The 23,651-nt window shown below is 40.5% G+C and overlaps 1 protein-coding gene across 2 annotated transcripts in view; it reads right to left on the bottom strand.

Moving 5' to 3' along the window:
* The window catches only part of MET (MET proto-oncogene, receptor tyrosine kinase), a 117,226-nt gene extending 96,934 nt beyond the window's left edge, over nt 1-20,292 (bottom strand). Inside the window, exon 1 of one of the 2 annotated variants that reach the window (XM_025379286.1) lies at nt 19,700-20,292. The gene's annotated coding sequence lies outside the window, so the exon portion shown is untranslated. The remainder of the gene's footprint in view (nt 1-19,699) is intronic. The other variant, XM_025379287.1, reaches the window with a different exon arrangement.
* Nucleotides 20,293-23,651: the final 3,359 nt, after the last annotated feature.

The raw sequence follows: 23,651 nt of genomic DNA, 5'->3' as shown, positions 1-23,651 counted from the left end.
CACAGTATTTTAATAAATACCTCTTTTCACCTTCCCAGAATCCACTGTCTCTTATACTGGCAACTCTTTTGAAAACTCTCCCTCTCCTATCTGCTGGGACTGTCAATCACATGGTCTATCTACATCTTTCAACACAGAATGAGTGTGCAAACCAGGCTGGCCTTTCAATGAACTCTATTCTCTTGACATGGAGCTTGGTCAGGGCTGAGTATGTGGCCAAAGCAAGGCCAAACAGACTCTCTTCGGGGATTTAATATGGATGCTGGGAGAGGGCCTCTTTCCTTCTGAGAGCATGAGCACTAAAGATGATTTTATCTTGGGATGTCTGATGCCCATCTTTGCCACTATGTGGAAAAAGCCAGCCTGAGCATGAAACTGACCCAAGAGGCCAGAGAGCCCAGACACGGAGGGAGGCAGGCTCCTGATGTGATTGTTTGAGCATCTATATCCAGCCATGTCTTAAGCTAAGGGAAGCCAGTCAAATTTCTTCTTTTCTTGCTTATTTCTTTTTTTAAAAATAAGTTTAGTAATGATTTTTATTCCTTGCACCTGAAAAAGTCCTAAACTAACAATGTCCAGTAGAAAATACTACAAACTTGAGTTTAAACACAAAGTCAAGTGCATAAAACCAACTTTATGTAAAATATTCAAGTAATTGGGACTTGAATAATTATTTTAAATATTTCACTTTGCATTTGGGAACATATCTATTAGTTAAGATTTCTGAGGTGGTATACTAGTTTTTTCTTATTATATAATTCCAAAATCTTCTACAATATTTACATAAGATAATCTCAAAATGGAAATAATGGATCTAAGTAAAGAGTTAAGATACAGAAACTGGAAAATATTTTAACGTTGCTTTTAAGTGCAAGAAAGGGATTTATGATGATGGAATATGGCTGAAGCCCCATATTAAGGAAATTACAGTCATAAAAACAGCCACGGCTAAATTTCCAGGAAGACTTGCCAGAGTGAAATCCTAAGGAAAAATCTTGACCCTGTCCACATTTATATTATGTTTATTAACTTTAAAAGTAGGCCTATTAAAATAAAGTTAAGATTCCAATAGAAGATTCCTGATGACATTTAAAATACTGTGTTTATAAACACTCACTGTTTATGAAGAATCATATTACATTGTATTATAAGATATTAATCAAGTATTTGGGAGCACCCAATGCGTGCAATGTACGTGACTAGATACTAAGAGTTTCTTCCCTCAAAGAGTGTACAATCCGTGGATTTGAAGATAACAGGATAAACTCTGAAATCTAAATTTGTAACCTAAATGGAAAAGTGGATAGATCTACTGGGCTGAAAGCAAATTTGTAAACATGCTTGACTGAATGTTTGATTCTTATGCCTAAAGACTTACAGTTAGTGTTACGATCATCAAAAGCGCTACATTGACTTTAAAAAGATAAAACAATAGGCTGTGTCAAAAATCCCTTCTATGGTAGCCAGACACTACCTTGACAATGGTTTCTAACAGTGAATAGAAGGGACAGGAGGAATCTTCAGAATTTTTCAGCCCATTCAACTGCTCTTTGGCATAATCACATTTAAACACCCCAAAATATTCCGGAGACAAGGTGGAGTGTAGTGGAGAGAGTGTGGGCTTTACTGTCCGACAGACTTAAATGGGATGTGAATATGGCCTTTTTTGCTGACATGCCTTCTGATTTGAGTGTCAGTTTCTTACATTCAAAACATGGGGATAATCATATACATCTCATGGGTTGGCCATGAGAGTTGGAGATAAACTGAGAAACTGCATTCAGTTATGCAGCACACCCTAGCATTTAATAAATGTAGCTACTATGCTTATTATCCTAACTTGTGTTTCGGCCAGTTTCTGCCTGACCTCAAAAAATGAGGAAGTTGGCATAGTCCCTTGGGTGAGACCACTCCAAATACCTGGTGACTGCTTCATCACTTTAGTCCTCTCATCCACAGTTTAAATAGTGTTATTTCTTCTTTTCCCACCCTTTAGCCATCTTGTGGTTTTCCTCTAACCTCGGTTCAAGTTCTTGAAGTCCTTCGAAAATTGCCCCCCAAGACAGAGGCCACAGTAACAGCCTCCCATACTAAAGAAGTAAAAACAAATAGGAACCAGTATTTTAACTCTTTAAAAAAGAGTTAGCCCAGGCTGGGCATTGTGACTCACGCCTGCAATCCCAACGCTTCTGGAGGCTGAGGCCGGACGATTGCTTGAGTTCAGGAGTTTGAGACCAGCCTGGGCAAACCCCAACTCTACAAAAAATAAAAAAATTAGCCAGGCATGGTGGCATGTGCCTATAGTCCCAGCTACTGCAGAGGCTGAGGTGGGAGGATCACTTGAGCCAAGGAGGTTGAGGCTGCAGTGAACCGTGATCACACCACTGTACTCCAGCCTGGATGACAGAGCCAGACTCTGCCTCAGGAAAAAAAAAAAAAAAAAAAAAAAAAGAGTAAGCCCATATCCCAACTGAGATTTAGCAAGTAAAGATATAGGATGCTGAGTTAAATTTGAATTTCAGATAATTTGTTTAGTGTAAGTATGTCCCATAAATGTATTTTATATGACAATCCTAGTTATCAGCAAATGGGGAAAAATAAGGGAACAATAATCTTTTTTACCCACAAAACTCAGATTAAAACGATTTGGGCCAAACCTATTTATCTTTTGGGTTAGAATGTTTTTTAAGGTTTCTGTGGCATATATGTATTGCAAAACTGCATAGCATTTTTGGCTTTGCTTCTGTACAGCTAAAACATGCTTTAAAAGTTCCTGACAGGTGGTTTTAAGTGTCACATGAAGGTATAACTATGTGAAAGGGAGTAAAGAAACTTTTTTCCCCCTACAGTTGTTCTGTATGTGGCAGCCTGTCATTTACATGAAATTTCTGAAACAGAAAAGGTATTCCCAGGTTGATTTACATGCTTTATTTATAATAAATGTGCTTATTAAAAAATTCGAATACAGGTGGCTATAGGAGATAAACAAGTTAAGCTTCATACAGGAATGATTTGCATGTGTTATAATTAATGTTTCCAGGGGGTGCTCTAAACAGTTTCTTGGTTATTACACAAATGTTGTTTCTTTGACAGATAGTGCTTTTATTCAGATTCTTATCAGCTTTTGCATCCCCTCTTAGTCCTATAACCATTTAAAAAGTTGAAAATTGCTGCCTCTTAGCATAAGAAAAAGCCAATTGTAGGCCGGGTGCGGTGGCTCAGGCCTGTAATCCCAGCACTTTGGGAGGCTGAGATGGGCGGATCACGAGGTCAGGAGATCGAGACCATCCTGGCTAACATCGTGAAACCCCGTCTCTACTAACAATACAAAAAAAATAATTAGCGGACGTGGTGGTGGATGCCTGTAGTCCCAGCAACTCGGGAGGCTGAGCCAGGAGAATGGTGTGAACCTGGGAGGTGGAGCTTGCAGTGAGCCGAAGTTGCGCCACTGTACTCCAGCCTGGACGAAAGAGCGAGACTCCGTCTCAAGGGAAAAAAAGAAAAAAAAAAGAAAAAGCCAATTGTGCATTTTCTAGTTGTAACATATGATTGAGACCATTATCCAACTCTGATACGGCAAGAGTAAAGATAAAAAGAATAGAATGCCATTATATCCTCAAGATTATCCTTTATAAATTCATATTCTGTCAGCAAACATCTTTGTCCTTTTAAGAATGGTTGCAAGTACTCAACTTCTGGGAAAGAAGAATAAATGGACATTTGTTTTCACCATTGTGCATAATGTAAAAAATATTGTTCAGAAATTACATTGAACTCTCAGAGCCCTGATTGACAGATGGGCTTTTGTCCCATTAATAAATTGTAGGTCAAACAAAAATGTTTCATTGCCCTTGAAAGTGTGAAGGTTGAACTTCCCCAATGTAAAGAAAGTGCTAAAATGCATGAAAACCTATACAAGTACTTTTTTTTCATATTTTTCAGCCAAATGGATGGACATAATTTTGTGATTCAGACTGTGTAGCAGTGTTACCAATTTTTGTTCAATTAATCCAGGAACACTGAATAACATAAATCCACAAATCACATTTGAGAAACATCTTTCCAAGTCTATATACTAAAAAAAAAAAATAAGCTAAGCAACCTTTGCCGGTTGCATTCAACTACAGGGTTTGGAAAGGATAAACCGACTGAACAGTCAGAATGTGAACCACTGAAGGGAGACAAGTTGGAGAGGAAGCTGGTACATTACTCACGAATGAATCAGACATTCCCTCCTTCCTTGTTTGAAAATGTCCTCCGCATAAAGCATGGTACAATTCCAAACGAGGAACTGTGCTCAGGATTGAATTTATATGACTGATCAGTTTCCTTTGCTGTTATCGAAAGCAGATATCAAATGGCTGTGGAGGAATGCAGGTGGTGAGTGAACCCCATTCTTTTCATAGTGGCTGTCACATAAAGAAAGAAAAATCAGCACCCAGAGACAGAGAGACAAAGGGGAGAGGTGTGAGGGTGCCAAAGGCCAGGGCCCCTCTTGCCTGAAAACGTAGAGCCTTTGAATGAGGTGGGCGTTCCTTGTAATGCTATTTTTCTCTTAGGTCTGAAATTATTTTGCTTATTTTGCTCACACCTGAGAAATTTTTCTGGAAATCAATGTTTGCAAGTAGACTCTGACACTGGAATGAACTAAGGTCTCTTTTTCACGATCAAAATTGTCAGTATATGACCTTTTCTTATTTAGGCAAAGTAGACAAGAATTGTTAGAAATCATGAGAATACTGTGAATGTGAAGGAATAGCCAAACCTGGTCATATTTTGTACAGATGTGGATTCCTTGGGTGAACATAATGCAATTCTAACAGTGTTGGAAGAAGAATTAAAGCATATAAATAGCATTATGTTGAGGTCAATATGTCACCAGAAAATAAAGAACAAAACAAAACAGTTTACAAAAATCTTAAACACTTTTAAACGAATAGAGAATGCTGAGCAAATGGATTCTCGTAAAACTAGGATAGTACAGAAAAATAAGTACAGAATCCAATTTCTGAAACTCAGTAAACACTCTGGATCCTTGAAAAATCAATAAAGCAAAAGGTTAGGGCAACCTGAAAACAACTGTGCTTAGGATTGCATTTACGTAACTCATCAATTCAAGGAAAAGCAATTCAGGACAGGTTGTGTGTATATAGGCGGTATGTGTGTTTACGGGAGAGGAGAGAAACAGAAGAGAGAACAGAGGGCAAGAAATTAAAACAAATAACTTTTCCAACTATACAGGTGTTGTCCCTTGACTGGGAATCCCCCCCTTCCACCCGCAACACTCCCAGGCTGTGTGTAAAGGTGTGAGCATGTCAGTGGAGCAGCACGGGGAAGAAGAGCTAACCACACAGACAGAAAGCGGGGCCAAGGAGTACTTCAGAGGGATACTACTTGAGCTGTGTCTTGCAGGATAAGTTGGAGCTGCTCAGGCGCAGCTGAGGTAGGGGACAGACAGTCTGAATGGAGTGGACTTGCACACAGGCACCTGGGGAGAAGGTGCAGGGTTGTCCAGGAAGTTGCAATTTGTATAGAGGCCAGGTGGGCCGGGTTGACAGTGGAGGAAGGTATAAGGTTTGGCTGCGGCCACATTACAGAAAGTCTGATATGTTTTGTTGAAGAGTCTCCAGAGAATCCCGAAATCCATCTCTCCAATATCACTTTTGTCTATGCAACAGCTATTTAAGAGCAAATTTGACCAATATTTACTGGGGTCCTACTATGCGTCAGATGCTTGGGATACATCAGTAAACAAAACCCAAAACCCCTGCTATTGTGGAACTTACATTTTAGCTGGGGGCAGCAATTAATACCCATAACAAGTTGATGATGTAGTGTTTTAGAAGTTGATGTGTGTTACAGGGAAAACCAAAAAGTAAGGTTGGGGCATCAGAACTGCCTGGAGGAGAGGTACAGGGATAGCTTTGTAGTTTGGAAATTGGGAAGATGGCTTTTGTGGACCCAGCTGAGATGGGAAAAGAGATTTCTGGGCAGAGGCAAGAAGGAAGAACTAAGTGTGTCTGGTGTGTCTGAAGCACAGCGAGGGGGCTGGTAAGCCTAGACTTTGGTGACCGGGAGCTGAGATCTGAGAGGATGAAGAAGCAGAGCATCTAAGGCTGCGCAGGCCCCTGGGAGATTCAGGTTTTTATTGGAGTGAAATGGGGAGTCATTGCAGGGTGTTGAACAAGGAGGGGATTATGTTGGAATGTAATCACCTCGATCGTGTGGGAGAGAAGACTGCTAGTGGCTGGGGGGCAGTTCAGGGCAACAGTGGAGTGGTGAGGCCAGCTGGGAGGCTCCCGTGGTGTTCCAGGAGGGGGACTTGGTGGCCTGGGCCAGGAAGGAAGGGGAGAGTGGGGAGATGTGGCCGAATTCCGGTTCTATTTTGAAGACAGAGCTAACTATTTTGTCACATGCCTCAGATCAAACTCCATCCAGATTTACTGATGGAGTCAGATCTGAGGCATGTGAGAAAAAAAGGAGTCAAGAATATGCCAAGGATTTTGACTTTTTTAACAGAGAGAATGACTTTGCCAGTTAGTGACATGCAGACTCTGGTTGGTGAAGCATGTTTGTAGGATATGAGGAGACCAGGAATGTAGTTTTGCCCATGATGGAGGTTTTTTTATTTTTATTTTTTTGACATGGAGTCTCACTCTGTTGCCCAGGCTGGAGTGTAGTGATGCGGTTTTGGCTCACTGCAACCTCCGCCTCCCAAGTTCAAGCGATTCTCCTGCCTCAGCCTCTTGAGTAGCTGGGATTAGAGGCATGCATCACCACACCCGGCTAATTTTTGTATTTTTAGTAGAGACAGGGTTTCACCATGTTGGCCAGCTGGTCTTGAACTCCTGACCTCAAGTGATCCACCCACCTCAGCCTCCCAAAGTGCTGAGATTACAAGCAAGAGCCACTGCGCCCAGCCTGACAGATATTTTTTAGGCATCTAAGTGGAGATGCCGGGCATGCAGTTGGATGTTTGAGTCCCGGGGTTAAGGAGAAAGGTCTGGGCTAGAGATTTAAATTAAGAAGTTGTCAGCATGTAGATGTCATGAAAAGCCATGAGAGTGGATGGGACCTCTGAAGAGAGGAGTGTAGAGAATGAAGAGAGGAGGACTGAGTGCTGGTGCCACCAAAGCTAATAGGCCAGAAGACAAAGACAGATGGGACAAGAGACCAAGAAGGAGCAGTTGGATATCCTTCTGGTACCTTCATCTACTCCCACAAAACCTGGTCTCCCTCTCTGTATCCTACCTCAGTGCTGAACATGTCCCATACTTCCAGGACATCATCCTTGATGCCCACCTATGAGTATTTTAAACATGTCCATCTCCTTACTGGTTTCCATGCCCATGGTCAGGGCAGTGTCACTTCATACCTGGATTACTACAACAGCGTCCTCGCTGGTCTTCCCTCTCCATTCTCAGCCTGATCATCTTCCCCCTAGCATACCAGAGATATCTTTCTAAACTGACAATTTGACTATGTCACTTCTTTGCTGAAAAAAAGGTCAACCCCTTGACAGAGCTTACAAGCCACATATCATTTGTTTCTGCCCTACTCTCCAGTCTTGCTTCTTGCCATCACCCCATTAGAAATCTAGGCTCTGGCCACTCTGCCCTCTTCAGTTCTTGAAGCAAGCCATGTGCTCAGCCACTCTGGGTTTCAGCACATGTGGATCCCTCTTTATGGATATTCTTGCCCTCAACTTCACACGGATAAGTTGTCGTCTCTCTTTAAGCCTCATCTTAGGGAACAGTTCTGGGAAGCCTTCTCTGATGCCTCTCTTACCCTCTAGTAAGGAATTAGGAACTCTCCCATGTGCTCGAACATCAAACCGATCTTCCCCTTATCTAGCCTTTATCATGCTATACTGTAACTTATTTATCTGTGTCTCCCATCAGAGCGTAAGCTCCACTTTTAGCCCTTAGCATAGTGCCATTACATGGCACTTGGTAAGCATTAATTGAATGAATGGACAACAGAATCAATTAATATACGAAAGAATGTTCCTGAACAAAGTTCATGGAAACAAAGCATTATGGAAAGAAAGGAAGGACTAGATTACACAGATACTAGAGTGACAAAAATTATGTGGGAATGATTCAATATGGATTTTGATTGTAGAGGAGACTGAAAAGCCAAGAATGGCTAAAAAAAATGTCTCTCTGGGTATCATAAACCAAGGTAAGGAAAATAGGGAGAGGAGACTTTGAGGGTAAAGATAATTAGTTGAGTTAATAACCCTGAAGCTACACTGAGGCAGCTTCTGGTCATCTAAGTGGAGGAGTCTTTAAAGTAGCTGACAACATGAAAGTGGTGGTGTAGAGAAAAAAAGGAAGTGAGAGAGAGAGCGGTTTGTGAACCACTCGTCCATCGGTGTACTGGAAGTCACTGAGAGATCACTTGTGAATGTGTTCTGTAAGTAGAAAGGAGGAATTCAGGCGGAGCCTTAAAGAAGACTAGAATCTAAACTTTATGTTCTAAGGGTAAAAAGAAAAATTGTAGGCAAAGAAAATGTGGAGAGGTAAGCTAAAGGAGAACTTTCAAGAAGGGAGAAATAAAATGTATAGTGTCAAATTCTACAGAGGGGTCAAAAGGGATGAAAACCAGTGTCCATCAGATATGGCCATGAGGAGGGCACTGGCGATTAGAATGAGGACACTTTCTTGGGCGTGTGGAACAGACTGCTTGAGTTGAATGACTTAAGAATGAATGGGAATGAAGAAAGTAGAGAAACTGAGTTAGACATTTATTTTAAAGAATTATTTATTTAAAGGATAAAATGGAAACAGGAGTGACTACTTAAGGAAATTGTGTATTCAAGATCCTATCAGGGTGCCTGACATGTGTGCTTTATTTCTTTCTAGAAGAATAAGTAAGTTGAGTAAGAGGTGAATGAAAAATAATGAAGCCATGGAATACTATGCAGACATAAAAAAGAATGAGATTCTGTCTTTTGCAGAAACATGGATGGAGCTGGAGGCTGTTATCCTTAGCAAACTAACAAAGGAACAGAAAACCAAACACTGCATGTTCTCACTTAAAAGTGGGAGCTAAATGATGAGAACCTATGAACACAAAGAAAGAAACGAGACATTGGGGTGTATTTGAGGGGGCAGAAGATGGAGAAGAGCAGAAAAGATAACTATTGGGTACTAGACTTAATACCTGGGTGACAAAATAAACCCTGTGATGTGAGTTTACCTATGGTACAAATCTTCACATGTACCACTGAGCCTAAAATAGAATTTTTTTAAAAAAGAAAAATGGTGAGGGAGATTTTAAAGATGGGAAGAGTTGTAAGGTGGGTAGGATACATGAAGGAGGTGCTCAAAGGTGTGGGGAAGAACAGGGTCAAGACTTAGGTAGAAAAGACTGTTTCATCCTTTGAGACAGAAAGAGGTAATAATGGATGACATGGAAACCACTTGGGCTTGTGTTTACTCTCTAAAATATAAGGAAAGATCTTATACTGATAATAAGGGGAGCCCAAAAGATGCAAGAGCTTAAGAAATGGTGAGAGTTTGGAATCACTGCAGTGGGCATGGCGAAAAGTGGGACTGGAGACGTGCAAACAGACTTTCTGGTTAAGAGAAGCAGGTGCTATGAATTGGGCAAAATTGGAAAGAACAAAACAAGAGTGAAAGTTCACTCCAGGTCATCCCTTACCCTAATGCACAATGCCCATTCTCATTGAATGTCTACACTGTCAGTAGGCAGTCTTGGGCATTAAATGGTTACATAATTATGAACTCAGTGGTAAATTCCTTGTCATGTTTATATAATTCATCAGGTCTATGGGCCCTTATTAAGAGAAAATGCCAGCATTTGATTATTTTTATTTCAAAACCAGTTTTATTGAATTCTGCAAGGAATTACTTCAGGGAAAAGAAAACACATTGAAACAGATACTCTCCTCTCTTTTCAATAAAGCCAACAGTCTAAAGATGTTAAAGAAATGAATCACATATAACGATCATCTAACTCTGAAAATTAAAACCCATTTAGGGATTATGAAGGAACCTTGATCCTGGATACCAATTTAAGTTATTTGTCTAATATCTTTAATAACATTTGGAAAGTAATTAATCAACTTATGACATAGATTCAAGGGCTGTCACCTTTCATTGTCATTAATGAAACTGGGATTTTGTCTGCACTTTTCTGGTGATTTAAAGAACAATTTTTTTTGGTAAGCTCTTTGAAGACCAAAAGAATGTTTAAAATCACTGGGCCTTGATGTACAGATTTCAATGAACAATAATCCAAGTATGTGTTAGTGAGACTGAAATAAAATTTAGAAATATCTTAATTTTGACAAGACAGAAAGGGAATTTTTGAAAAGTCCAAAATGCATATTCATTTCTGTTAGGAGGAAGCTTTTTTTTTTTTTTTTGGTTGACAATCTCTGCTTTTGTTACTTCTTTACATAATTCAATAGAACTTAAAATATCATACTATTTGATGCTCATTAAAAACAACAACAGCTAAGGTGATATTTTAAGCCCAAAGGTTCGCCTAGGTCCTAAGTAATCATATTGGTTTGCTGTCTTTGTATTAACCAGAGAGTTGTGAGACCACAGGCTCACTTCGGAGAGTGTAGCCATTGGCTGGAGCCAAATGGATTCTGTCTGAAGAATGACAATGGCTCACCTAAGACCCTCAGAGGAGCAAAAAGACAGGCAGTGAAGGCAGGCCTTGATAGAAGCTTTCCTCGAATCTTTATATCACTGTCTGAATTCATGTTTAGAATAGAAAAATACAATTTCTACATCCATGCTAGCATGAACTTTGTATAGCCAAGGACCAAAGAAATGGTCTCAAGGCAATATCCTCAAGGAAAGCTAATATATATCCCCAGAGACAATATCCCAGTGGAAAAGGATTACAAATACAGGTTTGAGGGCCATAACTTTTGGTCCCAACAGGAATTTATAGATTATAATGAGCTGATATGCTAGAACATTTCAGTCATGAAAATGGTGTAAAACCTTTATAAATTTGCCTGAGTTTTCTTTTCATATTTTGATTTCCTCAGAGAAAATGGAATTTCATTTAGAGTTCCTGAGAGTAGATAACAGAGTGCTTAGCACATGCCTCTGACACTCAGAATAAAAGCTTTTTCTACTTCTGTGACATATCCCTGCTATTCTTCCTGGTAACTGAGGGGAGGACAGACTAAGAGGCCCAATTTAGGACTGGGTAGATGATAGTCTATCTTTTCCCAGAATCAAATCACGTGTAACACAAGTTGGTAGAAATTTAGACTTTGCTTACCCTGGGCCCTATCATTTTCCCTTGAGCTTTACTGTATTCCACACCCTCCCTCCCCCACTTTTTCTCAGACAGAGTCTCTCTTTGTCACCCAGACTGGAGTGCAGTGGTATGATCTCAGCTCACTGCAGCCTTGGCCTTCCGGGCTCAGGTAATCCTCCTATCTCAGCCTTCTGAGTAGCTGGGACTACAAGTGTGCACCACCATGTCCAGCTAATTTTTGTATTTTTTTAAGAGGGGGGTTTTGCTATGTTGCCCAGGCTGGTCTCAAACTCCTGAGCTCAAGCAAACCACCCACCTTGGCCTCCTAAAGTGCTGGAATTACAAGCGTGAGCCACTGTGCCTGGCCTATTCCCCGTTATGACCTGCCCCTTTGCTACTTAGAATTCAGGCAGCCTGATTCTTAATGGTACACTCTCTTTATGACTTACGGTACACTCAAGCCCATGACCCTTCAGCATATCCTGCCCACCTTTCCCCTTCCTTTGCCTCATTGATCCAATATCCCACCTGAACCTCCAGACCTTCTCCTTATTATCTATTTTCTATATATGGCATAAGAATTGTTGCAAAAAATCTTTCTTAAATTGAACTACATTTTCCCAGCTGTTCAAATACTCAGGTAGTCATTCATTTTTCAAGTTGTGAGACCTTTACATTGGAATTTTAAAAGTCATATAAATATGAATGTGTACAAAAACACTGATATATGATTTATTACTGATGGTTTGGTTTCACCAAAGAAATAAAAATTAGGCATGTCTAAACAAAGCTGTATAAATAAGTCACTGCTGATACAGTGCTATCTACAATTACATGTCAAAACAAGCTGTAATGATGATGTATTTAGTAAATCTTCAGGTTAACCTAAGAGAATCTCTATTTTAAGACCATATTAACACAGTTTTCCTTTTACCCCCCTGCCCCCTCAAGATATAAGAAATTGCCAATTCCATCACCCTAAATATGATACTAAAACAACATGCTTTTCATCAGGAAAGGTTTTCTGAGGATAAAATGTGATGAGTCATTAGAAACTCACTATATGGTATCAAGAAAGATCTCAATGCCTATGTTTTAGCATGATAGTTTATTTCTTTATGAGAGAAGGAGCTGCTGTCTCCAAAGCAGCCATTCTTTAATCATGTCATTTGAAATACACTTAAAGCTATGTTGAATTCATATAGGAAGTCTAGTTACCAGAAAATACACATTCACAAACAGGAAATCTAACTACAGCAAGAAGGTGTTTTCCCCCCACACAATAGAGTTCAAAGATGTGTCATCCATGTAATTTGGAGCAATACCCAACACCACTCTATGGCTGAGTATTCCTCTCTCCCTTCTCCTATATTATGACAACTTGTGATTATAGCATTATGCTTTCTAAGCCTGTTTGGACTTGCTGCTCTTGCTTATACGTACAAGCGACCTGCCCTTTTCTGTGCATAGCTTTCAATCAGTAAGCATGTCAAGGTGGGAGGAAGGATGATAGGAATAGTAAAAGGGGAAAAATCAATTTTTCCAGAAAGCATATGGCAACAACTGAATATTTAATCAAATTAGTCTAGAAATTCCTTCCTATTTTCAGCACTCTGTTCAAGGCAGTTGCTTCATGGTGCAAAATGAATTTCAATAAATGTCATATATTTAGTAAGACGGCTTATTTTAAAAATTTGTCGAACGAGGTCACTGACTCAGAATAGATCTCATTCCAAGGTATGACAGATGGATATCAATATTGAATAGAAGAACTGACATTAGCTAGAAGTTTCTGGGCAGAAGAAAGAGTCATTCATTTAGCTCTCTACAAAATATTTACTGATTACCTACTATGTGCCAGAATAAAATGATAAATATTTGGGCTGTGTATTTGTATTATAAAACAGAGAGAAAATGCGTCAAAATAATTTCCTTGGGGTTAGTAAGGATTACAACTGAATATCACTGGTAAACAAGGACTTTAAAAAGTACTTACAATTTTCACATTGCATCATTCAAACATCCATACTGTCATGGTTGCAGGATTTTAGACCTAATCAGATTTTTGAGGATGCTGTTTACTGACGCTTAGCAAAAACCAACTTCCTATTTTTTTCTGGAACAAAAAGCCCTTACACAATTTTAAAGATTTCTTGGACATCAAAGAGCTCAGAGGGACATACAGTTTGTGAGTAATGATTTAAGATTTAGTGAATCAAAAACACAAGGATTAAATTTCCCTTAAAAGACCCCTAGTTTTAAAATTTAATAGCTAAAATGCTGATCTAAACACACTCTGGTCCCAAGCAAAGCCAAAACTTATTTTTAAAGCTAGGTTGAATTGTCTTATGGAACTAAAACTTGGCTGGGTTTTCCTTTCCCACATGAGTAGGCCTCAAAGGAGGCAACCTATCTCTAATAAATTTACCACTTCTCTTTTCCTCTAACTTGCAAAGACTATACTATTTCAAAGGTCTCAGCTTTGAATGCCTTTCTTTACATTTTTAATAAAATATTAAAAATTAGAAATATTCCACAGTCTTATCAAACAGTTATTCCCCCAAGTCATTCTTTTTTTAAAAAACATACAATTTCCAATTGGACCTGAGAGTCTAGGTGCTGCCTCAGAATTCCAACTTTCAGGGAGTAGGAGACCATTTCAAAACAGGAATAGGTCACTGATCTTAATATGTGCACTGTATGTGCACTGTTTCATGATATATTATTATATTTGCATTTAAAATAGTAGGAAGAAATACAGTACACAATCTTCCTTTCTAACACAGTGGCCTTCTGGAGGGCTGCTAGCTTCGGCATTTCACTGAGATTTTAGGATTAAAGGAAATAAGTCAGCGCACAACCTGTGAGTTTTTATTCCTTTGGAAAAATAGATTTTAACACTGATCTGATTGCTTTTAAAGGGCACTGGAAACCAGCAGGGCAGTACATGTTTTGAGTTTCAATGGTAGGTTAATAACAACGGGTGAAGTTCAGTCATTTCCAGAGACAGAGAGAGAGAGAGAGAGAGAGAGAGAGAGAATATTCCAAAAGGTGGAGTTTATCCTGAATCAGAGAACTTGGAAATGAAATTGATGCATAAAGCCATGATGGATTCAGGTTTCAGAAAATGACTACTTCAGTTTAAGAATGACATAACTAGATTACCCTTTAGTTTAGAAACGTACATAGTTTGATGTAAAGTATGTGGGCTGATGAGTTTAGAAAAATAACTACGTGCCAATAGGAACTGACATAAAATATTGGTTTTAAAAAATTTGCTTAGTTAATTTTCCAGAGAATTGCAGTTAATTTTCTGAGAATTTTAGAAAATAAAATATTTTGTAGAAGCAGCCCTGGGGCTCTTGGGCCACGCATGCTGCTGCAATTGGGACCATCAGGAACCCAATCTGGCTTGCAGACTTTCTGCCACTGTAAGCTGTAGGGTGTTTTAAAGACACTGAGTCAACATTTTAACATTGGGAGAGTCCTAGCTTCTCTTGAAAATTTGAAAGATACCACCACACGGGCCCAGGCCACACACTGAGCCTCACAGCAGCTCTCATCACGCCCAGCTGTGACTGCCCCTATGCTTTTCCTAAGCAGTTTGTCAATCCCTAGTGAAACAGTTAGTTTTCCTCATTTAAATTACCTGTTTACAAATCTTGATACAGATATAAATAGGGGAATAAGGGAAAAGGAAGAAAAGAGGAAGAAAATCCAATGCAGTGACTTAATACTGGAAAGGAAAAGGAAGGAGAGTGAAGGGGAAAGAAAGAAGGGCATAGCAGACAGAAGCTGCACACCATCAGCAACTGCCTCTTGCTGTCTTTACATTTACACTGTGGAAGGGATCAGCGAAAAAAAAGCCACGGGTATCGCTCTCAACAAATCCCACTGCGCCAGGCTCACAGTGTGGAAAATAAGAAGGAAAGTTGTCCGAATGGAGCAATATCTCTGATAGAGGATGGAGTATGGGATGAGATCAGGTGAGTGCCAAAAAAAAAAAAATAATAATAACAAAAAAAAATCTGGATCTTCTTCCATGTCACATAAACCAAGAGATGGGGTCCACTCCTGTATCTTCATCTTTAACATGGTAGCTAATGAGGGCAGGCACTGTCCAGGTATTTCCCTCCAAAAACAGGGGCACTGTTCAGGTATCTCCCTCCAAAACCAGGGACTCTATGGACAGTTGTGCAAGCTGTGAACTGCACAATTTCAGCAAAAACAAGATGAGAATAGCACTCCTGAGAAGCGCTCCTGATATGCGCCTGGCTCACTTCCTCATCTCCTTCAGGCTCTAGCCCAAAGCCCACCTTTGAAGACAAGCCTTCCCTGACCTCACTACTGATTTTTTCAATCACCATCCCACTCCCTCTTATCCTTGACAGTCCCTATTCTCTTTTCCATTTTATTATGCTTGAAGCTATTGTCATCACCTGACACACAACACATTTTAGTTATGTATTTCTTTGTTTGCCAACTCAATAGAACAGAATGTCATGAGGTTAGAGATTTTTGTCTGTTTTATACTCTGTGGAAATGCCAGATTTTAGAACTATGCCTGGTAGGTTGTCAAAAAATTATCCTGAATGAATGACTAAATTTTCATTCACATTCTTGGAGTACAAGAACCTCGCTTCCACGATAATTTGTGATTCTCTAAACACGTTTCATAATTGCTATCCTTCATTATATTAGGAGATATACATTTTCAGATTCTATTGCCCATTATATAATTGCCTATGGGCCCTATAGCTACATAATTTATTACAGAAAGTAAAATCAATGGGAGTAACCTACATAAACATACTTGCACACATTTATGCAATCACAGAGAGAAATATGTGTACCTGGGTATGTGATTACAAAGTAAACTGTTTTTCATTTCACTGTTCTCACACCTCCTGCTACAAATGCCACACGTGATTTTTTCTCTCAATTAAGTTTTACAGCTTATAAAAGCACTTTCTTCATTTTGTCCCATGAAAAGCAAAGTAGTCAGATTTTACTGGATGTTTTTATTGAAACAAATCCCAAGGGGAATATACTAAACTGTTTAACACAGCTGAAAAGATATCTGAGAATGGGCTTTCTGATAGAAGGATAGATTACCAAATTATTCACGGCTCTTAATCTGATAACAGGAGCAGAATGCCCCACACATATGAATGAAACCTTTTCTTGGTATGTCTCACTACAAACAAAAAAAGAAAAGAAAAGAAAAAAAAAACTGGAGAAGGAACTGGAGAAAAGAGAAAAGAAAAAAGAAAAAAGAACTGGAGAAAGAGAAGGTGATAAAAACTCCAGGGACTAGATATGTTATATTCATCATTTATCACTACCTTAAGCATCCCTAATTATACCTCCGTGGAAAATGTTTCCAATAGTTGATGGCTGGGGAGAAGTGGTACGATGCTATTGAAATAGCATGGAGTAGTCTCAAGCTCAGTTTCCTTGTCTATAACCTGAGAATGTTAAGATATTATCAGACTTGCCTATCTTGTAAGGTTGTTTTGGTATCAGAAAGATGATGTATGCAGAAGCAGCCTGAAAATCTTAAGGTTTTCAAGTTCCAATCTTTGATTTTTAAAAAAAAATTCTATTATTTCATAGCAAATAGGATGATTTCAAAAGTGTTTCTCATGTGATGTCCTCTTAATAATTATGAATTTGGGTTCATTTTATATGTGATGTTTGTCTGTATATCTAGATTGTAAACTTCTCAAGGGCAGATTCCATTTTTTTCTTTTAAAGAAAATGCTGTAGTACCTAGCACATATGATACTCAACCTATAGGTCCTAGCTATTTTTGTTCGGGCAAATGTGGATCTGGCAGCAGCTCAGTGTCAGTTGAGAACACATCATCAAAGTGATTCTGAACTAACATTAGTCAGTGTATCTATCATCTATTACTGAGAAGTGACTATTTATTTTGCACTGAGCAAAACCCATGAAGAAACTCTGCCCTGAGGGCTTGGTGTCAAAAATACTAGTTTCAGCATATACCAGCCAGGAAAAGAAGGCTCACTTCCTGACACTTGAGTTTCTATATACATTTTCTCCCCTTAAGAGGCCACAATGAGGAAATTGAGTATCCCATGAATAAGCACAGCAGAACAAGGAAATCTTAGGGATTTAGACCATGGAAAAGAAAGCGTAGATGGCTCTGGTGAGAATCACTAAGCCTAATGCCTAAAGAAGAAACCAGCAAACTGGGCTGGAGAAATGGGGGCACAGAAGGCCTTGAAAGCAGCTCTGACCAAACCAAAGGAAAGGGTTGAGTAGGAAGAGGACAGAGAAATGGGAGGTAATCCGAATGTGTGAGGAACTGTGCTCACCATGGGGGTGTCATCACGTCCTTGGTGCAGCCACTTGGAGAAAATGAGCCAGTTAGAGGATGTTAGCCCCTCTGAGTTATTCACCTTGTTTTGAGATGACCACATTTGAGAAAAAGTGTATTTGAGACTATTATGTAGTTCTGCAGAAGGATAATTAGACTAATGCTATTTCAAACGCTATTTTCACAACAGCTAAGGAAATTGAGTTTTGAAATGTATTTCTTAGTTTAGCCTTCGTTAAGACAAAATTTTTTTAAAGACTTCAAGATTAATGCAAGGCATATACTTACATAGTCTTAAAAGGAATTTATAAAATATGAGTATTTCTCCTGCTTAGCAAAGGGTCATTTTTCTCTATTATAGGTTTAAAAGTAGTGAAAATATTAGTTATGAGCTTTCATATTGACTGGCTGTGATTAATCTGCTACATTTTTATCATGAAGATAAACTCCATCCACTAATTTTGAAAGCATGTAGTATACATCTGATGTAAACCCCTATTGCCATGTATCAAGAACAAAGCAATTTTGAAAAAGCAGTAGTCGGTAGACCATCTTCTATATGCCACAAATTCCATCATGTTAAAAGCAAAACATATTTAAGTTAATAACTATAGCTTATGCACCATTAAGTTTGAAAACTGAATAGAATTTTTAAAACACCAGCACATTTTATAGGCTATCAGACACATTTTTCGTACTACAAAAATTTCTTATGAATGATGTAAATTTTCCCTCTGTTATTCAGCAGTTTAAAAAGAATGAACATTGAATACACCACAGACTTGCAAATGATAGGAACCAAAGTACCTCACTTATGTTCCATTATGGAAGTTTACATGTTCAAAACAAAGCTCAATTAGCTTAAAACAAGCAAGGAAAGCTATGTACCTGTAAATAATCCAAGCACCACTTACACTATTTACATAAAAATGCAATTTATGTCCTTGTAGCACATAGAAACACGATGTACATCATTTTCAGATCATCTTCATGCAGAAAAAATTCATTAGTCAGCTATAATAGTTTAGCTGTAAGGGGATATAATGTTTTTCTGAATCCATTTGCATGGCAATGTGCATGTGTCTGGCTGATGGAAGCGACAGAATAAACCTCCACCCAAAGCTACAGAATGTGAACAGTCTTCTTAAAATTCAAGAGAGGGTCCAGATAGTCTATATTGCCTCCAACGTCAGTTTTTACAATCCTCTCACATCCATGGACCATCTTAACATAGCAATTAAAGTATCTTGATTATTTTGCCTAAGAGAGTTGACAATATTTCATTCTGCCCGAGGGCTCCTTTGAACATAAAACTGTGATAAGGTAAAATACACTGGGCAACTATTCATGCGTGAGCCACTGGAGCCCTCTCCAACTGCCAAATTAGCAAATGGCTCTTTTAAAACATGAAAGATATGAATGGGAAACCGTACTTGGGAGTAAATTCTGCATTGACAATAGTCAGGGAAAGTACTTTCACTGGTGCTTTAATTATCGGGTCAGCACTACGACTGGCCACATTGCCCAGCCTCTGGTTATAATCTATTTCACCTAATAAGATAGATGTCCTCCAAAAGCCCCAGAAAGAGATAAGGTACGATGGAAAATTGATGGATCACAAGCCCCGCGTGATTGCCAGAAATGAATTCAGACTTTCACAGAAACACCTACCCCTTGGAAGGACCCCAACATAACACAGATAAAGCAAGGCTGGGAACAAGGAAACAGCTAGGCTCAAACCTTGCGGGCTGCATCACGGTGGGACGAGGATGACCGGATCCTTTTTGTAAGGGCTGAGTCAGATCCCAGCTTTAAAACTTGCTGGGCCATAAGAGTCATACATTACCCACTGTCCCAGTGCCCCTCTCCCTCCTAAGTCATACAGGTGGCCATCAGAGGCAACACCCTAAAACGACAAGCCCCATTCTAGTTTCGTCCTCCCCTGGCCACGTCTCTTCAGTTTCCGAAGCCCGTAAACTCTAGCCCACCTCCGTGGTTTTGCCCCCTGGAACAGCAGTCAGGTCTCTTAGGGGAACAAAGAAAGCAGAACCGCTGGGGCGAGGGCTGGGGTGCGGGATTTGAAAGGGACTGCAGTTTTACCTTGCGGTGCCCAGGAACCAGTGGAGAAGTCAGCGGCGCAAGGACCACCCGCGCGCTCCGCGCCTCCCCGCCTCCTCGCAGCAAGTCAGCTGTCGCCCCGCATCTGGCTCGCGCCCTCCACTCGGCTCTGCATCTGCTCACAAAGCGCTCCGGGCGCCGCGGGCGGCGAGGGCCTCCGGGTCACCTGCGGCCGGGCCGAGCCCAGCGCCCCGCCCGCCCGCTCGCCGGCCGCGCTCCCTCCGCCCCTTCCCACACGCACGCTGCCCTGCCAGTGACTCAGCCGGGCATCGGCGCGCGCGGCCCGTGGCGGCCCGGGCGCGTTGGGGCCGGAGGCACCGCCAGGCGACCAGACCGAGGCGCTCGCCTGCCCGCCCCAGCACGTGTACGTCTGCCTCGCGCGCTGTCCGTCCGCCTAGTCCGCGGGTTCCGAGGACCGCTGAGGTGGGGATTGGCACCACCCAGAGGGAAATCGGCCCCCGCCCTTCCTGCCGTCCGCGCCGCGCCTGGCCCCGCGGGGGTCGCGTTTCCTCCCGCCTCTGCCCCGCCCACGACAAGGTGAAACTTTCTAGGTGGAGAAGTTTTCTCGCCCTGGCTGCGCGCTCTCCTCCCCCAGCTCAGGCAGTCTGAAGTTAGCACAGCCGGAGATAAGCGAGACCGAGACTCCCCCTCCTGGCGCTTGGGAGGCGAGTGTCACCCCGGGCGCAGAGGCAGGGCGCGCACCCTCCTGGCACTCCGCTCGCTGACCCCGGGAAGGGCGCGAGCTCTGCTCTCCGCTTCTCCCACGTCTCCGCTAACCGCCCCGCGCCCACCCGAGTATAGAGAGATTTGGGCACCGCAGACACAAGGAGTTCACTGTTAGAGGCGGAGGTAGAAGTGGATGGATGAATTGTCCCAATGATTTCATTATGCAACGATTATCCTCTACTGTAATAACTCAGAATTCTGCAAGGAAGAACAACAGAGGAGTTTAACCACGAGGAGACTTCCATTTCTTTTTCTTTTTCTTTTTTTCATAGCCGGAAGCAGACTGACTAAATAACTGGGCAAATAGCGATGAACAAGCAAAATAGAACAAAAGTTTAATTCTTGAATGTTGAAGTCTTACGATGATTTTTAAAACAGAGCTTTTGGGGCCTTGGTGAACTCTATTAGGTGTAATTGTGTTGGGATAACTTTATATTTCGCTATAAAAATTGACACCTACAAGAGTAAATGAACACTCAAAGGTAATAGGATCTAAGGAACGGGCATTGCTGGTTAGGACTTGAATTCGTTCCGGCTCTTATATGGGCCTGTTCAAGCATCTCACACGGGCTTGTTCAATCATGGTAATAGATAATGAGACATAGATCTCTTCGTTATTGAAAGTCATGGGTTAAAATAACAGTTACTATGCAGGTTCAGGTCTTATTTACTACAGAATGAAAGATAGAAAAATACAGTGAGAATAGTTATCATTTCCCAAGTGCCAGGCATTACCAGAGGTTACATAAGAGTGATTTCAATCTTCAAAAGAGATTGTCTCGTGATTCCCCAGTTTTACGGAAAAGGAAAGTTCCTGTTACGTTACTATTGAATTGAACCATTTTGCAGGTAAAGAAATTGAGTCCCTAAGAGTTCCCGGAAGAGTCACACATCTGGTTAGTAAGAGGGGCAAGGTTAGAACTTAGCTCTCAGCCCAGTCAGGTGTCCTTCACACCATACCAAGAGGCCTCCGCTGGCTAAATAAACAACGCGACCTGACTGGAGATTTCCTGATACTGCATGGCATAATTTATCAATGACTACAGCTCATTTAAAAAAAAACAAAAAACAAAAAACAAAAAAAACAAATGTACTGGTTATAAGGCACTTGGCCTATTTATGGACAGATCAATTACAGATTTTGGGTTCAGTAACAGCTTTCAATAAAAGGTGAATAAATTAATGAATTTAAAAAGTTTTACACACACACACACTCACACACACAGCCATGGTTGTCTAAAGGAATGATTAGAGTGCTGTTTCTATTTCCTGGTTTCCATAGCAATATGTTAACTGGATTTTTAGATCACATTATGTAGTTGCCTTAACAGGTTTTCTGAGTTTGAGTGCCATGATAAAAATATAAAGGAAAAAATTTACAATTAAAGTTGTAGAAAGACCCAGAAAAGCCAGTGCAAACTGGAAAATAAAATAGATGATAAATACAAACAACCTGTTATGTATTTTCAGCACTGAAGCTTCCTAGTTTATAATAACTAACAAAATTTCAATCCAATTTGAAACTGTATTGAAAATCGTCATTTCACTTATTAACTGTAAATAAGGAGATAACATTTAATGAAAATAGCATAGCTAACGATAGCATAACTGAAAGTATCTGGGTGTGTGAAGGTCAAGTAATTTTTACACACTACCTAGACAGATTTGATTGGGAAAAGGTTTACAGATAATTTCAGATTTTTGGAAATGAATGGGAACAGATATTTCAAAAGGTAATAAGAGTTCTGTAATTCAATTTTGGTTTTGCAGCACTTTTAATTGTTGCTGTTTAACTTTCCTTGGGTTCATGGCATGGGTGACACACTGTATGATGAAGTTCTGTTGGTATTTTCTTAACCAAACCAAATCCCTTGTGGTCCACACTGTTGGCTGGCTAAGCCAGCACCTGTTCCCAACAAGATTTTTCTGTTCCTGCCTCCACTCTTGGGGGTGGAAAAGAGAAATACTTGCTTTCCCAGACTCCTTTGCAGCTAGACGTGGCCGTGTGATATCATTCCGGTAATGAGGTGTAAGCTGAAGTCTGCTGGGGCCTTGTGGGAAAGGGTTTAAGGCTGGTGCCACTCCTTTTTCTTTCTTGCTTCTTGATTTCATATATGATGCCCAGTGAAGAACTATCCATCTTGTGACCAGCGTGCAGAAGTTGGTGCTGACATTGCTGGGCTACAGCACTATTGCCAGTACATACCTGCTTCCAGATTTCCTGTTTTGTGGGGAAAAACAAAAACAAAAACAAAACTTGTTCCAAACACTGGTAGCTAGGACTCCTGTCACTTGCAGCCAAAAGCAATTAAAACTGATAGACCCCCTCAAATGGGGAACAACACCTCCAAGACTGAGTTGAGCATAATAGTTAAGAGTTTTAGAACCAGACAACCTGGATTTCAATCCCAGCTCTGCCTCTTGCTAGCCGTGTAACTACAGGCCAGTGGATTACACTCTCTTGTGTGTCATCTGTGAAATGGGGATCATGATAGGGTTATTGTGAGGATAAAATGAGGAGCTACAAGTAGAGCACATGGAACAGTGTCTGGTAAAATATAAATGATCCAAAGGCATGAGTGGTTCTTATCCACCCACTTGTGGATAACATAATGTTGAACTATAAACAGGATCCCATCTCTTAACTTTGAGATGGGCCTAGTGGTAGCTGTGACGAAGACAGAGGAACAGCCACCTCCTGCTCTAATATGCCCCATATTTTTTTCTCTCCCTTTAACAAATTAAAATTCGGATCTTTGAAGGCACTCTTGAAGTTGGTGTTGTTTTTGAAATAAAAATGAAAGCAGTCTCCTAAGAATAGGGGCTTCATGCTTGCAGTGTGTGGTGAAAAGGCCCCCAGACATACACAGGTGCACAGAATGTTTTTTAAAGTGTGAATTGTGGTAGAAAGACCATATGCTCTGCTGTTTGCCACTGACCTACCATCTTCTCTTAGGTTGCATTTGACGCACCTCTAATCTTGATGTCACTTTCTCCTGTAGGCATTAGGATCTGTGATCCCTACCTTAAAGAGTAGTTACTCTGGAACGCCTTCTCTCACTCTGTTTTTCCCTTCCTCCTGCCCCATCACCCCTATTATTGTGCCTATAGCAAATGTCTCTACAAAAAGACAATAGAAGAATTCAGGTAATGGCACCTAGTATCATTTCTGAGCACAAATAAAATTTGGAAATATAGGACTCCTATT

This window comes from Theropithecus gelada, chromosome 3 (assembly GCF_003255815.1).
Source record: "Theropithecus gelada isolate Dixy chromosome 3, Tgel_1.0, whole genome shotgun sequence".
Taxonomy (NCBI): domain Eukaryota; kingdom Metazoa; phylum Chordata; class Mammalia; order Primates; family Cercopithecidae; genus Theropithecus; species Theropithecus gelada.
The sequence above is the reverse complement of the archived record's forward strand: the minus strand, read 5'-3'. Positions and strand labels throughout refer to the sequence as shown.